The following is a 24,681-nucleotide window of genomic DNA, read 5'->3' as shown; positions in this document are numbered from 1 at the left end:
AGATATATGTTCGGGATGTGGTGAAATTCTGAGTCGATCTAGCGATATCCGTCCGTTCGTCCGTCAGGTCGCACTAAAACAATATTTTTGTTAAGCCAAATATTCCATGTCCTTAAAATACGAATCCAAATTTTGCTTAGCAAAGAAGACACATTTCTCCGATGTAAAGTTTTTATCCTCGTCCAAAAGTCGATAAATTTTTTAATGAAATCGTTTTGTCGTCATAGTTAAGTAATTCGCCTTAAAATTGGGTATCCTAACATGAAACAAGTATCTATGGCCGTAAGTCCGGCCAGGCCGAATCTTATGTACCCTCCACCGTGGATTGCGTAGAAATTTCTACTAAAGACTGTCATCCACAATCGAATTACTTGGGTTGCGGTAACACTTGCCGATGGCAAGGTATCTTCAAAAATCTTTAACACCGTCTTCTAAATTGTAAGTTAGTCCATACGGGGGATATATTAAACAAAAATAAGTAATGAAAGTCTAAAGTCGGGCGGGGCCGACTATATTATACCCTGCACCACTTTGTAGATCTAAATTTTCGATACCATATCACATCCGTCATATGTGTTTGGTGCTATATATAAAGGTTTGTTCCAAATACATACATTTACATATCATTCGATCTGGACAGAATTTCACAGACTTCTAAAAAATCTATAGACTCAAAATTTAAGTCGACTAATGCACTAGGGCGGAGCACAATGTTAGTAAAAAGATATGTTGGTAAATCTGAAGCAATTTTAAGGAAACTTCGCAAAAGTTTATTTATGATTTATCGCTCGATATATATGTAACATATTAGAAGTTTAGGAAAATTATTTAGAGTCATTTTTACAACTTTTCGGCTAAACAGTGGCGATTTTACATGAAAAATTTTGGTATTTTGACCATTTTTGTCGAAATCAGAAAAACATATATATGGGAGCTATATCTAAATCTGAATCGATTTCAACCAAATTTGGCACGCATAGCTACAATGCTAGTTCTACTCCCTGTGCAAAATTCAATTAAATCGGAAAAATTGGTCTATGTGGTCATATGAGTATAAATTGGGCGAACGATATATATGGGAGCTATATCTAAATCTGAACCGATTTCTATAAAATTCAATACTAAGTGTACTCCTAGTGCAAAATTTCAACCAAGTTGGGGTAAAACTCTGGCTTCTGGGGCCATATAAGTCCATATCGGGCGAAATATATATGGGAGCTATATCTAAATCTGAACCGATCTCTTCCAAAATCAATAGGGTTTTATTCTGAGCCAAAAAAATACTTGTCCCAAATTTGAAGTCGATTGCACTAAAACTGCGACCTAGACTTTGATTACAAAAATGTGTTCACGGACTGACGGATATGGCTGACTCAGGAGCCCACCCTGAGCATTTTTGCCAACGACACCATGTGTCTATCTCGTCTCCTTCTGGGTGTTGCAAACATATGCACTAACTTATAATACCCTGTTCCACAGTGTGGCGCAGGGTATAAAAAAGGCCGATTAAATACGTATAAAATTCAGCTCGACAAAATTTTCTATAGAAATAACATTTTGACAAAATTTTCTATAGAAATAAAATTTTGATAAAATTGTCTATAGAAATAAAATTTTGACAAAATTTTCTATAGAAATAAAATTTTGACAAAATTTTCTATAGAAATAAAATTTTGACCAAATTTTCTATAGAAATAAAATTTTGAAAAAATTTTCTATAACATAGAAATAAAATTTTGACAAAATTTTCTATAGAAATAAAATTTTGATAAAATTTTCTATAGAAATAAAATTTTGACAAAATTTTCTATAGAAATAAAATTTTGACAAAATTTTCTATAGAAATAAAATTTTGACAAAATTTTCTATAGAAATAAAGTTTTGACAAAATTTTCTACAGAAATAAAATTTTGACAAAATTTTCTACAGAAATGAAATTTTGACAAAACTTTCTATAGAAATAAAATTTTGGTAGATTATTTTTGGCGATATGGACCAATTTTTGTGTGATTGGCCATCGGCTATATATAACTATAGACCGATATGGACCAATTTTTGCATGGCTGTTAGCGGCCATATACTAGCGCAATGTACCAAATTTCTACCGAATCGGATGAATTTTGCTCCTCCAAGAGGTCCCGGCGATCAAATCTGGGGATTTATATGTGTGCTATATATAATTATGGATCGATATGGAACAATTTTTGCATGGTTTTTAGAGACTATATACTAGCACCACGTACCAAATTTCAACTGGATCGAATGAATTTCGCTCCTCTAAGCGGCTCCGGGGGTCAAATCTGGGGATCGGTTTATATGTGGGCTATATATAATTATGGACCGATATGGACCAATTATTGCGTGTTTGTTAGAGACCACATACTAACACCACGTTCCGCATTTCAACCGGATCGGATAAATTTTGCTCCTGCAAGAGGCGTCGGAGGTTAAATCTGGGGATCGGTTTATATATAATTATGCACCGATATGGACCAATTTTTGCATGGCTGTTAGCGGCCATATACTAGCGCAATGTACCAAAATTCAACCGAATCGGATAAACTTTGCACCTCCAAGAGGTTCCGGAGGTCAAATCTGGGTATCGATTTATATGGGGGCTATATATAATTATGGACTGATATGGATCAATACTTGCATGGTTGGTAGAGACTATATACTAACACCATGTACCAAATTTCAGCCGGATCGAATGAAATTTGGTTCTCTAATAGGATCCGGAGGTCATATTTGGGGATCGGTTTATATGGGGGATATATATAATTATGGACCGATGTGAACCAATTTTTGCACGGTTGTTAGAGACTACATACTAACACCATGTACCAAATTTCAGCCGGATCAGATGAAATTTGGTTCTCTTAGAGGCCTTGCAAGCCAAATCGGGGGATCGGTTTATATGGGGGCTATATATAATTATGGACCGATGTGGACCAATTTTTGCATGGTTATTAGAGACCATATACTAACACCATGTACCAAATTTCAGCCGAATCGGATGAAATTTGCTTCTCTTTGAGGCTCCGCAAGCCAAATCTGGGGATCGGTTTATATGGGGGTTATATATAATTATGGACCGATGTGGACCAATTTTTGCATGATTGTTAGAGACCATATACCAACACCATGTACCAAATTTCAGCCGGATCGGATGAAATATGCTTCTCTTAGAGGCTCCACAAGCCAAGGGGGGGCTATATATAATTATGGACCGATGTGGACCAATTTTTGCATGGTTGTTAGAGACCATATACCAACACCATGTACCAAATTTCAGCCGGATCGGATGAAATATGCTTCTGTTAGAGGCTCCACAAGCCAAATTTGAGGGTCCCTTTATATGGGGGCTATACGTAAAAGTGGTCCGATATGGCCCATTATGACCCATCTGACCTACATCAATAACAACTACTTATGCCAAATTTAAAGTCGACCCCATCCTATGGTGGAGGGTATAAAAAAATGTCGTTTTATTAAGAACTACTTGGCTTTAATACTTCTGAAAAAATCTACAAAATTAAGGAAATCGTCTTCAAATTTGTCGACTTTTTGCATCTTGGCTACAAAGCTAAAAAGCGTTTAAAAACAGTAAATGCTGTTTTAAACTTTATACTTGTAGTCGAGTCTGAATTTGGAAATTTAATTAAATTTAATTTGTTGTTAACACGTTTTTTTTGGGCTTTGATAGCACATGAAGAAAAAAGCTGTAAAAATATGAATTATTTTTTTTTTCCTAGAATCAAGTAGACAAAGCTCAAATTTAAAAGATAATTATGTCTTAAATGTGTCCTTACTTCAATTCTCCGATTCTTTGGCTCGGAATCAATGGCAAAAACATTGAAACCGGGCACTTTATGTTAAAGACCTTTCTTCGTATTGCAAATGATCCATATTGGAGCACTTTTTGGTATAGCCCCCTTATAAACCGAATCCCAGATTTGGATTGCTTAACCTCTTGGAAGAGAAAATTTCATCCGATCCGGTGAAAATTTGGTACGCGTTAGTTAGTACACTCAAACAAAAGTGAACCCTCTAAGGCTCGAAAGCCAATTTAACTCTATATAAGTTCATGGAATCATTAAGTTTTGAGAATATTTCCTTAACTTTCATAATTAGTTAAATGAACTAAAAAAGCATAAAGATTTACAAAATTCGGGACTGACACAAAATAATTAAGAATTTCCTAAAATTTTTAATTATATGGCGTCCATCTCGAAGTTCGTATGATACCAAAGACATTTTTGCAACTCCAATTTTTTCCTTCAAACTATGAAATTTTCTTGAACGAGTGAAAAAAAAAACATTAATTATATCTAAAAAATGTTTTTGAATTTGTCGAAAAATATTTATTTATTTTTTTTGAAACCCACGTCGTGACTTCCAATACTGTCAACATAAATCCAGCATATAAACCTCATGAGCCATAAAGAACTAAAACTCTTCACTTGACACATTTCCTCATTACAATTGGCCACTAAGCAAACCATGACCAACTTAATCGGTTGAGGTTCAATTACAAAACCAGTGTCCATAGGCAAAAAGCACACCATTCATCCATTCATGTTCCATCCCACCCAACTGTGGAATTGAGCACTTTTCTTGGCTACAAATCCAGTTGAGTACACCTTTTTCCATTTCTGGGGTGTAATCGATTTTAAATTGAACACCTTAAGTGTCATAAGAGAATACAGAAGTCCAAGAATGATTACAATGAAAACGTAATATGAAATGTAATAAATAAATCTAAAAATACGCTCACCCATCTCAAGCCATGCCATATGTGAACGTATCGGAAGAAGGACGAATATGCGAATCGATTAAAGTCGATTAAATTACACGCAAATAAAAATGATCATTTGATGTAAACGGAGTGGACGGACGGTTATTGTAGCAATACCAACATGAAATAAATCTTTAAGAAAATGCCGCACTAAACAGGGCATTACATTTAGTAAAACTGGTAGCAAGATTTTGAAATGGATGAGAACTAAATAAAAACACTGAAGGAGTGGATGGATCTTCAGTTATGGGGATTGGTATGGTGAGCATTGCTAATCGCTACTTATGCAAGGCCAAAGTCATACGAATACTAAACGTTTATTCAAGAGGAAATTATAGACTTGTTTTTAGACACAATCTCCGATGTGATGAGGGAATCACTACAATCTCTATCGGACAGAGTCAGTAGCGATGGAATTTTCCCCTTCTGGAAAGGGTAAGAGAGAAGGCACTTGCCTTATGATTTAAGAGAAAGTAATGGGCGTTTATTGTGTGACAGTAACTATACAGAGCGAATGCGAACAATTATCTTGATGCGAGCGAATCCTGGGTCATGGACTAATTGACACGGGTCAAATGCTTACAGAGACCCAACGGTACTCGGACTTAGCGATCAGACAAATGGGATTTTCGTCAAGAAAGTTGCGGTAGCGTACGTGCTCGGGATCGGAAGCCACAAATGTGTCGCTTCCCTTGCAGTCGCACGATGTGAGGGGAGGAGGTTTGACAGAGCCTTTTCCCTTTGGCTAGAGGGATAGAGGTAGGACAAACGTCGTGTCCAGAGATACTACTCTGCTCCAGGGCTAGGACAAGGTTACAAGGATTCACGAGGTGAAATGAATTAAGGCAACTCAACACTAGAGAGACAACTCTCCTCCAGTGAAAGGACGGGAATGTGTAGGTGATGAAAGGAAACTCACGACTAGAAACCCAGCTCTCCTCCAGTGCAAGAGAGAAGTTGGGTAGGGGTGAGGAAAGGAAACTCACGACTAGAGACACAGCTCTCCTCCAGTGTAAGGACAGGAATGTGTAGGTGTATCAACGGGAACGTGTAGGTGAGGAAAAGAAACTTGGACTAGAGAGACAGTTCTCTTCCAGTATTAGAGGGAAATTGGCCAGGGGAGAGAAAATGAACCTCACAACTAGAGAGACAGCACTTCTCCAGTGTAAGGAGATTTGTGTAGGAGAATAAAGGAAAGTCAAGACTAGGGAGACAGATCTCCTCCAGTGTAAGAGGCGATAGGTGTTTGGTATGGAAGAGGAAAGGAAATTCACAACCAGGCAACATACGATTAGAGAGACCGCTCTCCTCCAGCGTAAGGTGGGGAATGTATAGGTGAGGAAAAAAATTATACGACTAGAGATAGTGATACCTGTCATACAGTGTTATACGGGTGGAGGATAGTATAATGATGATTTGTGTAGGGGGAGAGAGACAACTCACGACTAGAGAAACAGCTCTCCTCCAGTGTAAGAGTGGTGAAGGGTGTAGGCAGCGTTGCCAATTTAGCTTTTTTCCCGCTAGATTTGGCTTTTTTTGAAGACGTTTAGCGGGAAAAAAATGCATTTAGCTTTTAGCTTTTTTTCTGGCTTTTTTTCATGATCCTTTTAGCTATTTTTGGTTTTTTTATTTTTGACATGTTCCTATTGAAATATGGATAAAACTTCGTTTTTATCTAAGCCTTGCTGCCAGAATAAGGTTTTTCACATGTTTCAAATCTCAATTGAAACATTAATAATTATTCCAGCCATTATGCGGGCATTTTTGCAGCAAATACACCTTGTTGTAAAGTTCTTGCCTCGTATTCATAAAAGTATCGTAAACTTTAAATCTACTATTACCATACAAATTCCTTATATAAAATGTCAGTAAATTATTAGGAATATTAGCATTTGACCTGTTTATCCTTTTGATATTACTAAATTAAAATAGTAGATGTGAATTGCTTTGTACACTGAAAAAATATTGTCGTAAGGCCAAAGATTTCATGTCCTTAAAATACGAACGCGAATTTTGGTTATTTGTGAATTTCTCTTATATAAACTGTTTTCCTTGTCCAAAAGCCGATAAAGTCATTTGGTCCTTATAGTTAAGTGATTCAACTTAAGAATGGGTAGCTTTTCATGAAAGAAGGCTAGGGTCAATTCTAAAAAATTCTTTAAATTAATAGTCTTTAAATTTGTGGAGTTTTTGTATATTGACCACAAACCAAAATAACGTTAAAAAATAGAAGAGGTTTTGAAACATTTTATTTTAAAAACGTATACATAAAATAATTTCTATTTAAAGTCGGGTCTGAATTTGAAAATTTAAGTTTTCGTTAGCACGTTTTTAAAGCACTGTGATAACTCATGAAGAAAAAGCTGAGAAAACGAATAAATTCAAATTTGACTCGGAATCAATACAAAAATCATTAGTGTACAAAATCTTTGGAACCGAACATAGAAATAATTAAGGAAATAAAGTTTTGAATGTGGTATTATTTTTTTTAGCACCGAAAAATGCAATGAAAAATTCGTAGTGATAGGATCAAAACAAATCTGCTATTTATTAATGGGATGGATTTACATTTACGAAAATTGGACAACAATAGGTTTGGGAAATTTTCGAATAAAAGTTATTCAGTATAAACTTGCAAGACAGTTAGAATGGGTTTTATTCCCTTGGGTAAAATTAGGAGAAGTGTACACGTTCACGAATTTATCATTAATTCAGTTAAAACGAAATATATAGATATTTTCTAATGCAGTTCTATGTGACATGATTAACCAGCTGACAATTGCAAGTTCACTGGGAAAAATGTTTTTACAAGGAAATATAAACGAAGGACTTCCAGTAAAAATTTGTGATAGTAATCAAAATGTATCGAGTACGCCAACACAGCTAATATGACTTAGATTTTCTTACAGTCTCACAGAAATGGAATTAAATTGAATACAATTAAAATAATATGCATTTTAAGTGAAATAAAGCCTTTAAGTTTGTTAAATTTCAATCAAAAATGTGACTTTTGATACAAAAAAATTTAGCTTTTTTCTAGCTATTTTTTTAAATTTTTTAGCTTTTTTTGGCTAGTTTTTTGGACAAATCTAGCGGTTTTTGGTGAAACAATTCTGGCAACGCTGGGTGTAGGGCAGGGATGGAAAATGCAGTACTATAGTACTTTTTTCAATACTTTTTCACCCTGATCAGTACCGTAGTACCCCCGCGAATGATTTAGTACCTTTTGTATAGACATTTTTTGACCCGATATCGAATTTATGGTACAATAGTTTTGACAAAATATTTTGAGAAAGTATTTTGCTTATTTGCTCTTTTACATATTTGGCAAAACAGACAAGTTCATGCGGGAAGAAAATCTTGATTTTTAAAAGCCATAGTCAAAAACACGATTTTATTGAATTTCAAGAATGTCGAGAAAGCATGTGTTTCTATACTAAGCTTCCACACGAACACTTTCTAGATGAGAAGTTATCGATCGCATACTAAAATAATGCGAACCATTCGTCAGTCACGGTCGAAAGTTGAGACAAAAACTACCAAAAAATATTATTTTGCAGAATAAATCAGAAAATTTTGTAAAAATTTTACTTCTACAGAAAATTTTGTCAAAATTGTTTTCTTTTGGAAAATTTAGTCAAAATTTTATTTTTATAGAAAATTTTATCAAAATTTTATTTCTATAAACAATTTTGTTAAAATATTATTTCATTAGAAAATTTTGTCAAAAATTTACTTTAATTTATCTACAGAAAATTTATAATGTACCATGAAGTACAACTGTGGCAACCGTGATTACAATACTACGGCAGTCTTTGTAAGCGGATATAAAACTAAAAAAATATTTACAATTGAGTTGACAAACAAAATTTTATTGTCTTTCAAATTCAGTCTAAAGGAGCTCTTGACAATAATCATCCAATGGAATTTTTGTTAAAATTTAGTTAAAAGTACTTTTTTGCTCAAAAAAATACCTTTTTGTACTTTCTTAAAAATTGTATTTTCCATCCCTGGTGTAGGGTAGAGAAGAGGAAAGGAAGCATAAATAGATACAACTCTCCTCCAGTGTAGGGGAATTTGTGTATGTGAAGAAAGGCAACTTACGACTAGAGAGACAACTCTCCTCCAGTGTTAGGTGGATTTGAGCAGGGGAAGAAAGGCAACTTACGACTATAAAGACTTCCCTTCAATTCAAGAAGGGGGAATATCTAATATCCGACTAGTGAGACGGCTAGGAAAACAGATTTAGTTTTAGTTTATCTTAGGGTCCAGACTGAATTGGCTCCATAATACAGAGGATCGTACGAAGTATTAATGGGAGTATGTCCACAGGACTACCACATAAGGAAGAATGCGGTGGTTATAATCATTCGAATTAATGGGCTGAAGTCATTGAGAATACGGATTGCGGACATACTGAATAGAGGTGTGCGCGTGACACGCGTGAATCACGTGAGTCGTGAACAAAATTTGAAGGAACTCTCGTGAATGTGACTAAAATAAATATATTGTGCGTGAGCGTGCGTGAAAAAATAAAATCGGTTCGTGAGTGTGCGTGAATTAAATTTCTGCAAAACACACTCACGAAAAAAATCAATATTTAATTCATACTCGTATGTAAATTGAAATTAATTTAGCTCTCGAACTATATTCTATTTTTGAATTTTGTTAACTTTGCTGATTTCCGTTTGGAAAATGTCGTGAGTCTCGTGAATCACGTGAATTGTGCGTGAGTCTTTAAAAGTAGTTCGTGCGTGAGCATGCGTTAGTACTGGTTTTCAGTTCGTGAATGTGTGTGAGTGGGATTGGCTACCACACGTATCGTGCATGAGCGTGCGTGAATAAACATTTTGCTTCGTGAATGTGCGTGAGTGTGAGGAAAATTTCAGTCACGCGCACACTTCTAATACTGAACCGGTAGCTTCAGTTTACAGACATACTAAACTGGTAGCTTATGCCGGTCAACAAATTAGCAGCATGTTTATGATGGTGATCTTAACTCTATTATTCTAAACGTAGAGGACAGGGACGAGAACAGGATATATTTCGCAAATCGGAACATCTATGCGGATGGTTCTAAAATGGCTGACGTAGGTTGTCTCTATTACATTAAGCTGTACTACCTCTATCGTCGACAGTCAGGCCCTAAGCTGAGGAATATTCTCGGTTTCATCAAGGCCTCTGGGTGGAGAGCATAGGCAGGTCTGAAGGATATTATACCATATGATGGTATTATAACCGGCCGGAATGGAACAGTCATTAAGAGGAAGAGAAATGGAGGTTTAGTAACCACCATGGACCAACTATGTTCTAAGTGGACACAAATCCCTCCTGTATGGATTCGTGACATCCTCCATAACCTAATATAACCTAAGGCGAGTTTAGCTACACGCTGAAAATTAATATGATCACCCCAAACATGTTTTAAGAGCATCATTTTAGTTTTGGATGGAGAACATGTAACATGTTAGGTTAGGTTAGGTGGCAGCCCGAAGATTCACTTAACGATTCAGTCCATTGTGATACTATATTGGTGAAGGAACGTTATGCTCCTGTAACATGTTTGAGATGATCATAATATTTCTCAGCGTGTAGACTGTCATCTTAAAAGACACTCATCTTAAAAGACCAGAGAAAATATACCGAGACAAAATTCAATCCTATTGCTTTTTTGCCAGCCCTCGATGTTGCATAAAAAAATCTAAAATCAGATCAATATCATGTTGCAATCACATTTTTTATTTAGAGTTTGTTTGTTCCGTTTAGAGATTAAAAAGTGGTCGGATGACAATATACCCCACATAAAAGCAAACTCGTCGGATTATCTGATGCTTCATACTTGAAGAAGCAAGTGCAGAGAACGCACATAGTAGCATCTTTCGCCAGCGGATATTAAATAGAACTCTATATACAAGTCACCACAAAAGGACTACCATAAGTCTCTAACTCGTATTATATCACTTCAAACTATCCAAGAAGAGCCACCAAACAAGAGAAGTGGAATGGAGTTTTTGTTGTAGGTTTACCTTGTGTCCTTCATATATCTTTCCAAATGCTGTGCTTCTCTCGTATTTTTTTGAAGAACGCTGGTGGTGCAACGTCATTGATTATGGTGTCCAGGGACATATCCCTGGAGTCTCATTTGTGCGATCTTATGATCGCTTGGTTTTGTGTTGGCCAATACCTGTGACTTTTTAAAAGGCCACAATGGAAAAAATCATCATTTTTTAACAGACCATTTGACAGCCTCCAAAAGGATTCCAATATGGCAAATAAAAGGCACACGTAGTTTGTGTATAGAGAAATCTAATGTTAACCTTTTAATGTCCCATTTTTTTTCCAAGCTGCCAAAATATTCAAGGTTTATGACACAAAACCCAGAAAACGAAACAAGAAAAATCTATATGGAAAATTCAGTATATGCTGCAAAGTCTCTTGAAGAGTTGTTATTTTACTCATTTTCGACTGGCTGCGCCATTAGAGGGTTAATTATTTGAATTTTACTAAAAGTCTGTTCTATAAACACGTACGCCACTCGTTGAACTGAGTTCTTGCTTATATCTCCTCACAGTACTCTTCCTATGGTCTTTCTGGTGGACTTTGTGGCGCTTCTTAGAGGGAGAGCGTAGCGAAGTACTCGGTGGGGTTCTGTAGATCCCACGAGCTACGTGGATACTCTATCATTTCAGAGGAACTCAGTGGGGAGCTGTAGATCCGAGAAGTCAAAGGTGAAACTGTGGATTCGGATATCTATCCAGTCGCTCAAGCGATGTCCGTCCGTCCGTTAAAATCACTCTAACTTCCGAAACAAGCTATCGACTTGAAACTTGGCACTAGTAGTTGTTATTGATGTAGGTCGGATTGTATTGTAAATGGGCCATATCGGACCACTTTTAGATATAGCCCCCATGTAAACCGACTCACAGATTTCTCTTGCAAAGCCCCTTCGAATATCATGCGATCCGGTTGAAATTTGGTACGTGGTGTAAGTATATGCCTTCTAACAATCTAGGAAAAATTGGCCCATATCGGTTCATAATTATATATAGCCCCCTTATAAGTCGATCCCTAGATATGATATCCGAATCCTCCTGAAGACACAAATTTCACCCGTTCTATTTGAACTTAGTCCATGGCGTCTAACTACTTTGCAAAAATCTTTTTCTATACATGTAACATTGATCGAAAATCCCATGCCATTGCCACAACCAATGACACCCCAGTGATTCGTATGTTTGCCACCATGGATCACCAAAGGCATTTCCCTCTTAAATCCCTACAGAATTTGAATGACAAACGGAGAAAAAAAATCAAAGCTGTAAATCGACACTTTAGCTTTGTAAGCGGCGTCTAGAAGTAACGATTGAGCTTTTTCCGTCCGATCATCTTATTTTTTCTGCCAAGTCTTATTGTTTTGACCGGGAATTTGTGTTGGCCACTGGGTTTTGATCTTTTTAGCCAGATGTTAAAAAGAGGATATTAAAGTTTTGTGTTTTTGTTGTTGGTCGGTATGTCTGTCGGTTGGTCGGTCGGATGGTTGGTTCTATGCCACCAATGCATACGCAATGGAGGTTCAATAATCCATATTGGAAGCCCAAAAAACCATGTAACAACGCGTTTTACCCAACCAAACATCTTGTAATCGCACTAACATTGTCGGATGTCAAAAGGGGATTTCTGTTTTTTCGATTTGGATTTGCTTGGAATTCTCTCCTGGTTCACATCAACAACTGTAGCTGTACAAGTAAACGCATCCGAAGCAACAAACAGTGTCTGGCATACGCGCAATTTAAATGGGATTTCTTTTAAGGATGATCATTTAAAAATGCGTTGATGCTACCGCCAAACTAAGATTCATCCGTTTAGCTGTTGCTCAATGCCTCATTGGCAACAACGATAAATGCTTCTTCATCAGATATTTGGGAACAGAAGGTAGAAAGAAGTAAGCACAACAAGTAGTTTGATAGCAATAAATAATCGTTCTCTTGGCACTTATCCACCCTGGTGAAGATCGAAGACCATTCCATTCATTGATGGTAGGAACACATATCCACTATATTACCACCATATCGATTGGAACAGTTAACACGGCAATAAGTTTTGCCAAGAGATTTTGCTGTTAGTTTTGTTGTTGTGGCTCATGATCACCATCTCACTATCACCACCGCCTAGCTAGGTCGGTATGAGGGTGGGCTATAAAGATTGGTGAGCTTAATAAGCTATAGTGACAAAATTCACTTTGGGAAATTTGAGCTACATTAGAATACACCGTCGAAGATTCAGAACTCGGTCTTAATTTTGTTTTTGCGTACTAAGGAATTCGTTCCTATTCGAGTAATACAGTTATGTCACTTAACTCTTAGGGTCCATAGTTCCCTTACAAAAGCATTCAAGCTTATAAATCGCGATGAGACCTTCGACCACATAATTCTCTCCCAAAGTCATTTCAGCCTACAATTCCTACTGATACATCCGAGCATTCCTACTGATACACAGGGACCACAGTTCCCAAAATGAGACCTTCAATCCTACAGTATCTTACATCTCCGAGCTTACACACCGGGACATTGGATCCCACTGTTTCTGTTACTTTTCGGCCTACAGGCTTTCGAGCCATGGGAGCCACCGTGGTGCAATGGTTAGCATGCCCGCCATGCATACACAAAGCCGTGTGTTCACACCCAGTTTCGATAAAAACACCAACAAGTTTTTCAGCGGTGGATTATGCCACTTCAGTAATGCTGGTGACATTTCCGAGTGTTTCAAAGCTTCTCTATGTGGTTTCACTGCAATGTGGAGGTCCCTTGTCATTGAGCTTAATATAGAATCGGGCGGCACTCAGTGATTGGTTAGTTAGGTTAGGTTAACTACCTTTCCTTACACTGAGATCGTTGGGTCTGCAGTTACTTCACTGGGGCCATGGAAACCTCACAAAGACATTCCCAATAAGACATCGGAAAACGAAAACTTTCAGACCTGCAGTTCCTTAACTGAAGTATTAGAGCCTTCAGTTCCTTCATTGGGGTCGTCAAGACTTTCGGGGTAACAATCATCGATCTTCGGCCCTGAGATCTCCGACCCCACAAGCCACACTGAGGTATTGACCATACAATTGCCGCACGGAAACTTTCAGGCCTGCAATTCGTATACTGAGATCTTAAGGCCTGCAGTTCCTTCACTAATATCTTCGAAACACCAGTTGCCTCACAAAGGCACTCGAACTTACAATTCCCACAGAGGCCATTAGTTCCCATACGAAGACCTTCTGTCGTACATTTCTCAGACTGAGACCTTCAAGCCCATAGTTCCCCCTCAGAGGCCTTAGGGCCAACAGTTGCCATACGTAGATCTTCGGATTTGCAATTCTCACAATAAAATACTCGAGACTAAAATTCTTACTGAGGCGATTTGCACATAGATACATTCAGTTCTGTCATAATTGCTATTCGAAAACCTTCAATCCTACAGTTTCCATAGTGATATCTTATGCCCAATGAGACATTCACTGAGATTTTTGAACTCCAGCTCTCTCACAAAGGCCATCGCACCTACAGTTCCCTCAGAAACATCGGACAAATAATTGCAACACTGAGATATTTGTTCCTTCAGTTCTACCAATGAGATATTCGCACTTGCAGCTCCTTCACTAGAGCATCTGAGACCACAGTTCTCACACTGAGATCTACAGCCTCGTGACCTACACCCCAACCGGCGTGGTTTCATATACCGCCCACTCACCGAACTGAACCGTGAAGTGATACGCCACCGTGAACCGAGTATATTATCGATAGTTAAGGCTGCAAGATATTGTGTACCGCCTAGGCAACCCACTTAATTCTCAATAAAGACTCACTGTAAAACCTAATCACCTCTTGTGTTCTCTTTGTCTCTGAAACAAATAAATTTCTGTGACGAACCCGGCCCCGTGGGCAATACCCTAGCCTTGAGGGGAAACTTGTCGTTACAAAGCGTACAATTCCTCCATGTAGGCATTCGATCCTACAATTCTCACTGAGACCTCCGAGGCTACAATTTCCATACTCAGGCCTACAGTTCCTTCACTAAGACCTACGAGTCCTCATAGTTTCCTCATTGAGACCTTCGGGCCAAAAATGCTCACACAGAGACGTTCAGGGGGCTAATCACGGCATTCGATATCGAATTCATAATCGTATCGAAAAAATTGTCGATACGATTAAAAGTTTGGATCACGGCATTCGATCGAAATTTGATGCAATTTCTCAAGCGTTGCCAACAGCAAAAAACGAAGCAAAGCAAAATGAAATGACAAAACTAAGTTAGCGTCACAAAATACAATGTAGAAAAAAACATGTTTTTGGAGGTTTCAAAATAAAAAGTAAATTGTATTGCATTATATCTTATGGACCCATATCTCTTTTTACATTCCTCCAAATTCCTTCCTAATTGGAGGATGAGATGAATATAAAATAATTCGGCGACAAATAAGGAATAAAAGTGCACATTGTTATTGGTGTAAGTACATGGGTTTGAAATGGTGTGCACTGTTAGAAAGTCACCTTTTGTAGGCTCAATGGACGATTTCGGCTGACAAAGGAAGCGTTCAAATGGAAAATAATTTTTGGTGGCATGTCAACGTCAATTTTATCACTTTACAATTGTCTGCCGTTTTAAAACTTTTTGCGAGTGGGAGACTTCATAATTCACTATTCTTACAAGGTGGTCCAGAAGCGTTATGTTGTCACGGAATGGTACGGTATTTGGTCGATCACAATCTCTTGAATATCGATCTAGCATGTGCGCTTTATATATGGTTCTTTGCCAAGCTAGAATGCTCGCTGCGAACACTACTATGACCAATTTTTGTTTAACTTTTATTGGAATTGCATTGGTCCTAAATATTAAAAATATGTTCATTATATGTAAATTTACTACAAACTAGCAACAATTCGAACTAAAACTAATATATTTACTATTCCTATATGGCGAAAACAATGTAAAAAACATGTGAAAAATGTTTTACGATTGCAATTTACCAATCGAAAAAATTGTCGATCAAAAAAACTCGATATCGACTCCCGTGATCCGAAAAATTTAGATTTCGATCAAAAGTTCTCGATATCGAATGCCGTGATTAGCCCCCAGGTTCACCTTTCCGAGAGCATAGTTGACTCAATGGGACCTTCCGGCCGACATTATCTCTCAATGAGATTTCAATGAGCAAACAACACTCTCACTAAGCCATTCCAACCTACAATGCCTTTGAGACAACTGCCTACATTTCCTTAACTGAGACCTTCGTGCTCACCGTTTATTCACAAATGCATTTGAACCTACAATTCTCAGTGAGACCTCCTAAAATACAATTTCCACCTGAGGCCTATGGATTTACAGTTCCACAGAGATATCGAGGCTCACCTTTACTGCATTGAAACCATCGAGCAAACTGTTCCATCAATTCCTTCCGGCTTACAATATCTTTCACTGAGATATTAGAGGTCACAGCTCTCTCACAAAGACATTCAAGCCTACAATTCCCACTATAACCTTCGAGTACACATTTCCTTCAATGAGACCTCTGACTTCCTACAGTTCCTTTACCAAAATCATCCAGCCAACATTTCCAGAGTGAAATGTTGGCTGGATGAGTGAAGTCTTAAAATCTGCTCCAGAGAAGGGACTCATTGGAGCCTTCGAGACTACAGTTCCAAGACTAAGATCGAGCTTACAATTTTTACTGCGACCTCGTATCCTATAATTCTCACTTACGTTACCGACCAGCCTACGATTTCCAAACTGAGACCTACGGACCTGCAGGCCCATCACTAACATATTCGAGCCCATTGGTTTCTCACGGATACCTTCGGTTCAACAATTCTCGTACTGAAATCTCCGAAATTACGCTTTGATCACTGGGCCCCTGAGGACGCAGTTCTCACATTGAGATCATCTACCCCACTATGCTAAAAATATGTGACTCTACAAATTCCCTCTTAGACCTTCAAACCTGATATCTCCCCAAAGGAAGTTTAACGTGCAACTTTGAGATCTTGGAGCACACACTTGCCTCTGTGAGACCTTCCAATCTTCGATAGAATTGGGGACCTATAGTACCTTTGCGCTTTTGAGATCATCGGGCACACCGTTTTGAGATAATCGGGCACACAGTTACCTTAGTAATTCGCACACTGAAACATCTAAACTAAACTCAGTTCTCTTCTAGCCCACAGTACCTTACAATTTCCACTGAGACCTCCAACCCCAAACAAAGTTTGCAATTTGATGATCGAGCACACAGTTGTCCCAATGAGACCGTCCAATACCCACACTGAGACCTAGGAATCTAAAAATTCTTTTGGGCTTACAGTTGCCACAGTGAAACCTCTAAATCACAGTTCCAGCACTAAGACCTTCGAGCCCACAGTGCCTTCAACGATACCTTCCCCACTAATTTTTCTCATAGACGCCTCGACCGATCGCACAGTATGCCAGTCAATTACGAAGGTTGCCATCAATATTTTGGGATTTGGAACACCTGTTACTGCACTCTGGCAGCAAAAGGCGTTATCGTAAAGTTGGAAATCACATACGATCGCAATTTGTGCAACTTAAAAGATTCATATCGGCTCGGAATTAAAACGTGAACATTTCCGTGCTCTTATTTGTTCAATTTCGAATTCAAGTTTTGGTGATGAAGCTACATTCAATCGCGGTCGTAGTTCACTTAGCTGTGGTCCCGAAGACCATTGATGCTATGCTCAAATCGATTCTGCAAGATCGTTATTCTATCGTCTCAGCGAATAAGTCGTCGATGTCAAAAAGTGGTCGCCTTCATTCCCACTCATGATTGCAATTATCCATAACTGAACATACCACAATCATGGGAGTATACTTCAACACTTGAGAACATGATAGTACTTGGATTTGGTTGGGAGTATGAGTACTTATATCGATGTTATTATTGTTGTGGCTCCATTTCATTGGATAAATGACTATTTTGTGGTTTATCGGCGAGTTAGCAATGTCGTCTGGGCCTGCTGTTGCGGCCGCCGCCATGAACAACGATCGATGATCGTGCGATAAGGTAATTGGACTATTATGTCAAAAAGTATTTGGCATTCAAGAAATATGGGCTGACATGTGACATTTCGGCCAGGAACAACGCTTCATTCATACCGAGAGATGGCAGTAGCACAGTATGAGATGAAAATCGTTGGAGAAAAAGCCCTGGAAAATTCAAAATTTGTTAAACTCCAATTTTATGTAGAAATACAAATGTGAATGCTAAAACGAAAATCAGGGGAACGGGGGAACGTGTTGTATTATAGACCACAATGTTAGGTATGAAACATTTTTAAATAGTTTTTAATTAATTTTACCCGCCCTTTTGTGCCAAGACAACATAAATTTTCTTTGGTTTCAGGCATTCTCATCATTGCGACCTAAAAAGTGTATCATTCAGAATTTATGCAGCAGGTTGATTGCATTGCTAAGCATTAACCATTAAAGCCAAGCGCGACGAAGCGGGATGATCCAGGCAACTTCCATTAACTGCACGCCATTTTGATGTCACACTCATTTTTTTGGGCTCCTCTTCATTATCAACGGCAGTTTTAAGCATCAACCAGCTAGAAATCATTATGATTGGTTAATGGGTTTTCATGGCTTATCGTCCGTGTATTCAGCTACATCCCCTTTTGTATGTCGTTGCGGAAGGACGAATTTATGAAGAAAGCATTCATGTTGCCAGAGTTTTTATTTCATTTAGTGAAAGATGTAAAAGATTAATATTTTCCTATTATTTTAGACCATATTACCAATAAATATGAAGAAGTTAAGTAGCAATCTAAATAATCGGATAGCCAAGTAGACACCGACACAGATATCTCAACAAGATGGCGGTGTCATTAAATTGGCTCCTTTTATATTAATTGTAGTCCTCGAATTTGAGGGGTATTATTAATATAAATTCGAGAGACATATTCACATTGGAGATGATTTTCATTTCCAAGCTATGTCCCAAAAAAAAATTGAATAATACAGGGTGGCTGATACTAACTTTGTCATTCTGTTCGTAAGACATAGAAATATTGCTCTCAAACCCCATAGGTCAAGGTTAGGTTAAAGTGGCAGCCCAATTAAGTTTCAGGCTCATTTAGACTATTCAGTCCATTGTGATACCATAGACCCCATAAATTCCCAGAAAAAATTTAGAAGTTGTTCTAAAGGCACAACATTACAAGTACTTACAAAAATGTTCTTCCAAAGATGTTCTTTATTTTAGCAACACAGGAAGTTCTTTTAATTATATTTTTTAAAACTCGTTTTTTCATATTTTTAATGGGAATTGTTTTTTTTTTTTTTAAGCCATGTAAAACAGAGTAAAAATTGATAAAATGGGGCAAACAATTTAAATGATGTCGAAAAAATGCTAAATCCATTCTAGAAACGTTGCGCAAGCTTTAGAATGTATGCAATTTCTTAAAAAAATTATTTGGCAAAATACCATAACATTTTTATACCCTCCACCATAGGATGGGGGTATATTAACTTTGTCATTCCGTTTGTAACACATCGAAATATTGCTCTAAGACCCCATAAAGTATATATATTCTGGGTCGTGGTGAAATTCTGAGTCGATCTGAGCATGTCCGTCCGTCTGTTGAAATCACGCTAACTTCCGAACGAAACAAGCTATCAACTTGAAACTTGGCACAAGTAGTTGTTATTGATGTAGGTCGGATGGTATTGCAAATTGGCCATATCGGCCCCCATATAAACGGACCCCCAAATTTGGCTTGCGATTGCTCTCAAAGAAGCAAATTTCATCCGATCAGGCTGAAATTTGGTACATGGTGTTAGTATATGGTCTCTAACAATCATGCAAAAATTGGTCCATATCGGTCCAATTTTGCGTATAGCCCCCATATAAACGGACCCCCAAATTTGGCTTGCGATTGCTCTACGAGAAGCAAACTTCATCCGATCCGGCTGAAATTTGGTATATGGTGTTAGTATATGGTCTCTAAAAACCATGCAAAAATTGGTCCACATCGGTCCATAATTATATATAGCCCTCATATAAACCGATCCCCAGATTAGACCTCCGGAGCCTCTTAGAGGAACAAAATTCATCCGATCCGGTTGAAATTTGGTACGTGGTGTTAGTATATGGTCTCTAACAACCATGCAAGAATTGGTCCATATCGGTCCTTAATTATATATAGCCCCATATAAATCGATCCCCAAATTTGTCTTCCAGAGCCTCTTGGAGGAGCAAAATTCATCCGATCCGGTTGAAATTTGGAACATGGTGTTAGAATGTGGTCTCTACACCGAAAGAATTCTCTTCGTTAATTTTACGAAGAATTCTTCATTAACTATTCTCCCTGAATTCTTCATTAAAATAACGAAATTTTCATTCATTTTCGTAAATTTTACGAAGAACATTTTACGAATATACGAAACTTCTACGAAACATTCTACATTAACATTTCTTCGTAAAAAGTTCGTACTTTTAACGAAACTTTCTTCACATTTCATGAATTTTGTGAAGAAGTTTTTACGAATATTTTACGAAACATTCTGCGTTAAAATTTCTTCATAAAAAGTACGAAACATTTTCTTTGAAACAACGAAGAAGTTTCATTGAAGTTGTAAAATTTCCGTTCGCGGCATTAAATTGTCTTTTATAATGTGCTTGAGTGCATTCCTTTATTCTATTTTTTTATGCAAGTCTATGCTACTTCTCATTTGGGTGATAGCGCGCTATGAATAAAAGTGAAGCAATAAAACTAAAAATTATTCAAAAACTTAAGATGTAAAGTAGTGATGTCATTTTTCACACTTGCAACTACAACCAAATGCACTTTCGACTATAAATTTTTTTCTAAAAGTTCGAACATTTGTCAGAAAAAAGTACGAAAGTTTTTCATAAAAAGTACGAAAATTTTTCATAAAAAGTACGAAACATTTTCATAAAAAGAACGAAATTGTTTCATAAAAAGTAAGAAGATCGGTCCATAATTATATATAGCCCCCATATTAACCGTTCCCCAGATTTGATCTCCGGAGCCTCTTGGAGGAGCAAAATTCATGCGATCCGGTTGAAATTTGCAACGTGGTGTTAGTATAATGCCGCTAATAACCATGCCAAAATTGGTCCATATCGGTCTATAGTTATATATAGCCGATCCCCAATCACACAAAAATTGGTCCATATCGGTTCATAATCATGGTTGCCACTCGAGCCAAAAATAATCTACCAAAATTTTATTTTTATAGAAAACATTGTCAAAATGTTATTTCTATAGAAAATTTTGTCAAAATTTTATTTCTATAGAAAATTTTGTCAAAATTTTATTTCTATAGAAAATTTTATCAAAATTTTACTTCTATAGAAAATGTTGTCAAAATTTTATTTTGTCAAAATTTTATTTCTATAGAAACTTAATTATATATGTATTTAATCGGCCTTTTTTAGTTTAATATATACCATGTATGGACTATGTTGTATATATTACGGCGTTAGGAAGTTTTAAGATACCTTGTCATCGGATTCAGTAGAAGTTTCTACGCAATCCTTGGTGGAGGGTACATAAGCTTCGGCCTGGCCGAACTTACGGCTGAATACGCACCTCACCTCAAGGAGTCCTACAAATCCAGTGCAACGGATGTTGAAATGGTGGACATCCGTCCTATGGCAAGCCCAAGTTAAATTCCAATTCCTTTTTTTCTTAATGGGTTATTATAACATATATTCTGGGACAGGGTGAAATTATGAGTCGATCTATTGAAGTTTGTCCATCCGTCTGCTGACATCACCTTAACTACTGAAAGATCTTATAGGTATAGCCCACCTTTAAACCGACCCTGGTGGCACGTAGCCTCTTCGAAGAGCAAATTTCATCCAATCCGGTTGAAATTTGACATGTGGTGTTTGTATATGCCCTTTAGCATCCATATAGATCGATCCCCCGTTTTTTTTGGACTGACATTTGGTCCGTGATGTTAGTATACTCCTTCAATAACCATCCATATCCCAATCTGGAACCTCGTGGTGAAACAATTTTCATCCGATCCGCATGCAATTTGGCAACCTAGATTAGGTTAGGTTTAAGTGCCAAACCATTTTATCGGGCTCATTTAGACTATACGGTCCATTGTGATAACGTAGTAAAAATAGCTATTACTTTAAGGTTTTGCCGTTGAACCCACCTGGTATTATCCTTCAACCAACCTAGCTTATTGTTCCAAAAAGCGATGAATTTAACATAGGCTTGTGGTAGGTCAGATGTCCAGACGCTGTACGAAAGTAGCTCTGCGGTATTTTGGTCCATTCCTGACGAAGCGACGTCTTGCGAGGATCTCCCCAGATGCAAAAGTCCAACGGATTGAGATCCGGAGTATTGGTACCTAGTCTGGGCAGAAATGAAGCGACGAACCTCCTTTTGCGATGTTGCGAGTCCTGTAGGATTTTCCCTTGTCAGCGGTCGAAATGTTTGTCTGCCCAGGGCTTCAATACTAAGGCATTTCCCCCGATTCGTCGTTTAATCCCTTGGTCGATAAATACAAGCGGGGAGCGAACATCGTCCGTAAATTTCCAGCTGACCCACCATTTTGTGCAATTTGAATTTGCTTCTGGAATGACTTCTCACCGGAGTGGTGGTTACTAACTGACCTCTTTCGTGCAAAGTGAATCAACTCCTTGGCTCTTTTCAACCTACACAGAAAAAAAGTAAACTGTTCTGTACCAAAAATGAAACATGAACTAAATTATACTCCACATTTTGAGATTTCAACAAAGCGATTTTAAAACCAGGAAAATTTATTGCCCTGTTGTAATATTTAAATACAACTCACGAAATTACACTCTCTTGTAGAGGAAACAAGGAACTAAAAGTAAAGAAGAAAATCATTGACGCGAAATCATGACCATTTTAATTTTTGGAAACGTACTAAAATTTTCTATTGCGTTAGTTCATATTGAACTTATCTGTACGGTCATTGAAATTTATGCCCACGTTTAGTTGTATCATATAATTATGCCCACGTTTAGTTGTATTATATTTGAGACATACTTAACAAAATGGAAATTTCTTTGGGCTGTGGAAAATTTCGAAAATCACGGTTGAATTTCATAACAAATGACTTTATTTCTGAATGCAATAGATCAAAATGCCTTTGTAAGCTTGTAAATAATAAGATAATCTGCCACTGCCATAAATCTGTCAAATGAGGGGTTTAGAAATTATAGCAACACCATGTAAACCGATGCCCCAATTTAACTTTGTGAGTCCCCTGCGGGAGCATTATTCATCCGATCAACTTGAAATTCCGCACGTGATGCCAGTATAGCTCTTCTAGAAATCATACAAAATATTATTCATATCAATATATAGTTATACATAACCCAACAAGTAAATATAATCCAAACTAAGATTTCTTGAGCCTCCTGGGCCAACAATTTGCATCCGATCAACTTGGAATTCGTCCCGTGGAGGGTACATAAGATACGACCTGACTGAATTGTCGGCTATTCCTACCTATTGAATATATGCGATCATTGAAAATTGTTGCTATTATGGAATCGACGGCCATGTCATTAATCTTCAGTCATTGTATCCGGGTGGCAACATTGGACTTAACCCTTTAACAATTGCGTGAGCCTGTGGTAACTCTGAAAGAGTAGGTGCTCCCATGCAAATGCCCATGATGTTGCTCATTTTGTCTAAGCCCATCTCCTTTTCAGAAAACTAATGAATTTCGAAGGGAAAACAACGACAAAAACCTAAGAATTATTAAATGCTTTTGTGCTTGCAACATGAAGCCAAAAATGCATAAATTATGTTGTCCAATACCGCCGAAAAAAACGAAATGGAAATGCTTTGGAAACAAAAGACATGAAAATGTGTTGAAAAGTCATTGAAGTCACTTCACTGGTGTTGAGGTTGTTATAAATTATGGAGACCATCTTTGCACACCTTTATCCCATATTTAACTTTCCTCCTCCTCCTCCTCTAGAATGCATCGCGCAGTCTACTGCATTCATTGTGGCTAGCCTGATTCGCACCCCCTACCCTTTAGAGTGTAACCCTTAATGGCGAACTTTCAAGATTTTTAGTTTACGAACTCTTTTTTGTGAATTTCAATGGCGTGCTTGTTTTAAGTTTAGTGTCAGCAGACAATTCATCTTCGTTTTGGGGATTTTTCAGTCATTTTCATGATCATGACACACGATGCATATTAATTTCCATCGCTTTTTGTTTGTTTTTTTTTTTTTTTTTTGTTTCTTTCAAGCCAAGGCCTTTTTTTAAATTCTTCATTAGTTGGAGGTTATCCGCTAACTAATGACGATAAAATGGTGCCTCTGCTGACCCATTCGTTGACATGGAAGTTTTGGAGAACATTCATTTCGGAGGAATAGGAAATGCATTCCCATAGTATGATGTACAAAAATGATGAAAAATTGTTTTATAATAACCTGTATAAAAATATGCCATTAGGGTAGTCCAAATAATTTTATTCAGATATGGAAATTTATTCCTTAGTACACCACCTTACATTACACTTAAAATATTGGAAATGTTCTTTAAAAATTCCTAAGAAATATAATCGAGCGATCTGGCCAGATAGCGACATTATTATACCCTGCGCCACACTGTGGATCAGGATATTATGGGTTAGTTGATATGTTTGCAACACCCAGAAGGAGACGAGATGAACACATGGTGTCATTGGCAATAACGCTCAGGGTGGGTTCCTGAGTCGATTTAGCCATGTCCGTCCGTCTGTTTGTGAACGCATTGTGATCAAATTCAAGGTCGCAGTTTTAGTTCAATCGACTTCAAATTTGACACAAGTATGTTTTTTGGATCATAATAGAACCCTATTGATTGTGGACA

This window comes from Haematobia irritans, chromosome 3 (assembly GCF_050003625.1).
Source record: "Haematobia irritans isolate KBUSLIRL chromosome 3, ASM5000362v1, whole genome shotgun sequence".
NCBI lineage: Eukaryota > Metazoa > Arthropoda > Insecta > Diptera > Muscidae > Haematobia > Haematobia irritans.
The sequence above is the reverse complement of the archived record's forward strand: the minus strand, read 5'-3'. Positions refer to the sequence as shown.